This window comes from Talpa occidentalis, unplaced genomic scaffold, assembly GCF_014898055.3.
Source record: "Talpa occidentalis isolate TD23 unplaced genomic scaffold, MPIMG_talOcc4v2.1 talOcc4.18, whole genome shotgun sequence".
Taxonomy (NCBI): Eukaryota; Metazoa; Chordata; class Mammalia; order Eulipotyphla; family Talpidae; genus Talpa; species Talpa occidentalis.
The window spans coordinates 10,127,900-10,133,899 of record NW_023601851.1 but is presented as its reverse complement, the minus strand read 5'-3'; positions in this window follow the sequence as shown (position 1 = coordinate 10,133,899).

The window sequence follows — 6,000 nt, the reverse complement described above, 5'->3', positions numbered from 1 at the left end:
AATGATTAAAATAAGACACACGTCCCGAGAGCAGCCGAGCGTGAAAGTGTGAGCAAGAGCATGGACCTGCCCAAAGAGACCCAGCGCTGCTCCCCAAGGGGAATCAGAGTTTCGTCTCCCCAGCTCTCCCTGCCACCATCCCTGTGAGCCCTCACTTTCTCACCTTGCTCCCCGCAAACTTGACGTGAGGAGTTTCGGATCGTCTCATGTCCTCTGTGTGCACATGGAGTGGTTTGTTCACAGACGTTCCTTTCCTGTGGGACTGTCCTCCCCACGTCTGTGAGTTCAGTACCCCGTCCTGCTCCGGGCGCTTGTGATTAAAGACCTCTGGTCACCCGGGCGACTGGGGGGTGCCAGGACCTTCCTAGCACTCACCTGGGACTTGTCTGTCTCAAGGGGTGGGGATGCGTCTCTGCAGACCCAGACGTTGGACACCACTAAGGTCCCTCGTGTCATCACGTCTGCTGGGAGCAAGGCAGCCGCTCCGAGCTCTATCAACACACATATGCATGAAAGAAATCTAAGGGGACCCCCAGATGGGTGACCAGCCCTCACCCATCGGTGTTTAACACCCCAATTTTGTGACTAAGAAGCACAGTTGTTTTCACAGCAACAGTGTGAAGCAGTCAAGTGAACGAGGCCTTTCAGCTTCGCCCTGTCCCTCTGAGACTGTGCAGCCGCCGTCCATCTCGGGCCATGCTGATGCTCCTCTGTCCATGTAATCAGTCATCAGCACCACCCCCGCCATGAGTGGCTGCCCGCTCTGGGCTCCCACCACCATCACTTCCCATTGGGCAGGGGATACATCAGATTCGGGGAGCAAGGGCCGGCGTCCATGGGGCCCTCACAGTGGACACTCGTCGCGAGGGCGGAGAAGCTGAGGAGGGAGGAAGAGTCTGAAACTGCCCGGCAGCCCCGGGACTCACTGTCCAGCCTCTCCTCTAGCTTCGGGCACCGGAATGACCAGCAGCTTCAGCGGGGGGGGGGGCTCTGGGAACCACATGGACACAAAGGAAGAAGGGCCTGTGGTCTGGAAGCAGGTGCTGCCCTTCTGACCTGGTTCTTCCCGGGAAATAGACGTCAGAGCACCCAGAGGACAGGGCGTGAGATGGGGTCTCCGCTGGAGGGGTCAGCAGCGGGTGGGGTAGATGAGGCCCCTGGTGAAGGTGTGGGCTCTGTTGGTGCGGACGAAGGACTAGTCTGCAGTCCCGTGAGCGAAATCTAGACTTGACCCGGTCTCCCAAAGATGAGGACGTTGCCGCCCGCCCTCCTGCTGGGTGCTCCTGCCGGGAGCCACCCCGTGCTGCGCCCCTCAGGGCAAGCTGGTGAGGACAGGTGCTGACTCCGCAGCTTTCAGCAAACACCCGTACCTCAGCAGAGGTGATGATTCCGGGGAACGGAGTCAGGGACTGTCTATAATGTGTGTGTTTGAGAGCCTCCCCCCTCCCCGCATTATTAATTTCAGACCCGCTTTGTTGCCAGTATCCCCATGTAGGTCACAGACCGCGTTGAGGGTGGTGAGTGAATGGCAAGGAATCCCCCCAACTCTGGAAGCCACGGGGTGGATTTTACAGCAGCACAGCTTCCAGACAAGCCCCCCCACCCAGGGTGCAGGAAAACAGGCTCTGGGCACGGGGTGACAGGAGCTGTATTTTCCGTCGTCTGCAATGGAAACACTGGATGGCGGTTCTGCACAGCAGCCATGCAGGAAAGCCGCGGGGTGTGCACACTTTCCATGGAAGGGGAGCTGGATCTCAGGAGCAGAACATAAGACAGTGTCGGGGGAGTCAGATGCTTTGTTCTGGGAGCTCCTCCTGCAGCCCGAGCACCGGGTCTTATTCCTGCATGGAGATGGCCAGTAACTCAGAGCTGAGCTCCCAGCCAGAGACAGCGAGCTGACAGGTGGCTGACGGGAGCTAGAGGGAGGCAGCGGGCAGAGCTGGAGGTGGGCAGCTGCCATGTTGCTTGCTGCCTGGAGGCAGCCTGTTGTGGAGCGAAGTCTTTTCCTGCAGCTGAGCTGGGCACGCAGTAGGCGTTTGCAGACGAGACATCCTGGGGGGATGAGACATTCTGCAGGGGCCTGGCCCGGAGAGCAGCTCTCAGCCATGTGCAGAAAGCAGGACCGGACACAGGCTTCCTCTCTGGCTTGTAGAGGTGATACTGACATGTGAGTGCATGTATGTCACGTGCATGTGATGTCGCACATGGCATCAATAATACAAAACACAGAGTATGTCATAACACACGGTGCTGGTGACTATATGTGGTTGGCGAGGTGGTTACCAGTCTTCTTCATGTACTCCTGGGAATCAAGATTAGCAAAAAACACAACACAACAAACAAAAATCTTTTCTTAAACCCACACGTCTGGGACACAGATAGAAAGACACATTTAATATCAAATTATATCCATTACATAGACATAATATATGCATAACACAAGCATCACATGATACATAATGAAGCACAATAGTTTAACAGATCCGTGATGACTGGAATACAGAGTTTTAAAGCCAAACCATACCGGAGAGCTGGCTCCTTTTCCCAGTGTCCAAAATTGAGATTCCGGTAGAGAGCTGTGTGTGTTTCTTTATGATGAGGTCTGACAGGTAATTAAAACCCAATTTTATGCTAAATTTGGACTTGGGGACAGAATGCACTTTTAAGGCATGGACCGCAAGAGTTGAATAAATTCTGAGTTGAGTGTGCAAACATGGAGAAATTATAGAAAATAAAAAGAATGAGATTGTAAAAACTACTAGTATTTATTCCATGCATGTAGGTGGCAATCCCTTTCACAGTTTAATTCCCAAGTCACGGTCGGGTGTCCGAGGCACGAACACTGAGTTAGCAGGACAGGGAATTAGCGTATTTCTGAGACTCGCCATTTCTCTCTAAGTCCAGTGTAATTATTGGGGGCACATGGCCTTGTAAATTCAAAGAAAATCTCTTTTGGCGTGAAAGTAAAGATGTGCATGCCTTTCTAGAGCAAAATAAATTTCAAAAAAGAGGAACCCTCGTTACCTGTAAGTGGAGAAACTCCATCTAATCAACAAGTCATAAAACTCTTTTCTTCCAAAACACTTTTCCTCTTATATTTGGTGTGTGTGGGGGGGGCTTTGCTATTTTATTACTTTTCTTGTGTAAATGGGAATAATTTTAGTATGCTTTCCAAAACCTTATTCTCGTGAACACTGGAGCAATGTTCTCATTGAATCATTCTCATCTTTGAGGGGGAAAAAGTGTAGTTTTGTGAAATATGTTGCTATAAATTAACGCAATTTCAAGAGAAAAACAGAACACATATCTGGCATGTTACATATGTCTATATAATGTGCCATTATGTGTATGTAAAATCTGCATGGAAGTGTGCTAAGGCTTAAAAATGCACGGGCTTCTTCAATTTAAAATTAATTATGATAAAAGCAGTTGGCCTGATAACTTTCTAATTGAACATCAGCTTATCTCTAAGCCCAGCAGAGCCAACATTGTCTTTGCGTGGGTTTCAGGCAGCCAGTGTGCACTGGCTCATGGAGTGAGCAGGTGCAGACACAAGATTTCCCTTATAATTTAAATAATCTTCTGGAAGGTTTCCTGTTTACCTGAAAATGCTTCTTCTGGGATAGAGTCATTCTCCTGTTTCATAAGAAGCTGCCAAAATGGCAGCCGCTTTACATCTCCTCCTTGACGATAAATTTAGGATGAGATTAGCGACTGCTAAGCATGCAGACGTCCTCTGATGAGCCTTGACTTCCATCCCTGGAATTGGCCTAATCAACAAGCACTCGTCTTGGCATCGCAGATATAAACGCCTTATCTTCTCATTCCACACATCATCATCTCTGCGCGTGCATGCTGATGCGAACTTAATCAAAATTGCACATCTGGATGCGCCCTATAAATATTAACAGTGCATGCACCGTGCCTTACTTCACAGAAGTAAATCTCCCAAACACGCTCATCTTGGTGTTCTCTCGTCTTTCCCTGCCAGGGTCTCCCATCATGCTCCTGCCGCGTTTGATGCCCTTTGTGTAACCACAGAGAACGGTTCCTAACCTGGCAGGGAGTGTTGTTGGGGACCAGCCTCCGGCAAAATGTCGTGTCAGGGTTCCTGAAAGGATGAGACGGCCTCGGCGAATACGAATGATCTGAAACGTAGGGACTGAGGGGAAGGGAATGAGGAGACACCGACACTTTGTGAGGTGTTAGTATCTTCTGCCGAAACACTCAGCAGGTTCTTTATTTATAAATTTTTTGCAAGCAGTAAGATTACATTGGCATGTGCATAGAAACAAAGCAGAAACAATTAGTGCATCTCATTTTCCGTGCTCTCAGCAAGAAGGCACCCTTCAAGGTTAATTAAAAACTAAGTCTTACACTAAAATTTATTGTTTCAGCTAAACAATAACCTAAGACAATTGATAGCCACCAGTACATCCCTATCAGCTAAAGCCTAAGCAAAGAAAAGACTTTTCTTATTCTCATGGCCTTCACAGCAGGGGCTGGCTGCTACTCAGCTATCAGAACTTCCTTTACCTAGAAACTCCTTAACTCAAATAGCTTCATTTAAAAACTTTCCCAAGAAACTTCAAGGGAAGGCAAAAGAAGGACCCATTATTATTATTGTATTGTAATGCTTGTCAGGCATGCTCAATAAGTTGTCTCCCATTGTCAAGTGGGCCAAACTGCCCAACGACTTATTTCTAAACAAACAATTTTTCGTGCTATTTACTTACAGTATGCTGATACATATAATTTATTGCCTAATATACTTTCTGATAAATTTTTCTCTCTCTATGACCAAGAACAAAAAGCAAAGGGATGCCACATCTTCAGCCGCACGGTGTGAGGCCTTTTTTCTTAGCTGCTTGTCAGTATCCTATCTGGCTGGAACAACAAGGCCTCCTGCAGAATAGTGTGGACGTGAATTCATTTCCCCCAAGAACTGAAGAGGTATCTGAGGTCGCCACGTAGCCTGTGTGTGGCGGCGTGGGCCCAGCTCGCTGCTGTCAGTGGGTTCTTCAGTCTGTGACATCCTCTAATACCCCGATCAGAAAACCGATCTCTGCTTCCCCCCTTGGTCTCTGTGCCTAATGCAAAATTGTAAAATCGTTGGGCTGCAGAATACGTGTGACTTTCCCGTTGAGACAGGTGTATAATGAAGACCTCCTGACACATTGATGGGGCGCTGCCGGGTTTTAAATGGTTTTTAATGGATACCGTTCACTTTCAAAAGGGCTTAGCTCCCTGCATCCCTCTTGGCTTGCCTGAGTCTCACCACGGCCACTCCTTGCTCCCGAAAAACAAATAATTTCAGCATGTTACTGAGTATTGGATGTGTGTTTGCTGACAGCACTCTGTTTCCAGACATGTTGAAGCCACAAATAATAAAGCTAGATGCTCCGAGTGGGGTCCTTTCGAAGAAACGGCCTCCTGAAATGTTGACGGATGGGGATTTAGGATTTCTTCTGAAATTACCCAGACTGCATCAACATGTGCTCGCACATGCACGGGCAGGAAGCTAGGGCTTGAAAACGGCAGCATCCATTGTGAAGAGACAGCCCAGTTTTCCTGGAGGGTGACTACAAGCCGAGTGACACAGTGGTACCATCTCCTCATTTCACATACAACCGGCTTGTCTAAAATAGTCAAGAATACTGGAAACCCACAACTCCCGACTTTCTCCATTTCCTCTTGGATGGATCCATATTGACGGGAGACACGTGGACCAACACATCCTCTTCCCTGTCCCCAACGGCCTGGGGGGACACTGCTGTCACAGAATCATCCAGTCATCCAGTTTATAGCAAAGATGAAAGGACACGTATCAGTGTCAGAGGAGTGATTACCCCCCAAAACATAAAATCACCCCTTTTATTTCGATCTATTAATGAGGTGTGGCCTACAGCCATCTCATAATAAGCTCTTTGAAATTCAAATCATGCATTTGGGATAAGGAATGACGACTTTGAATGAGTGAGTAATAAGAAAAAAAATACT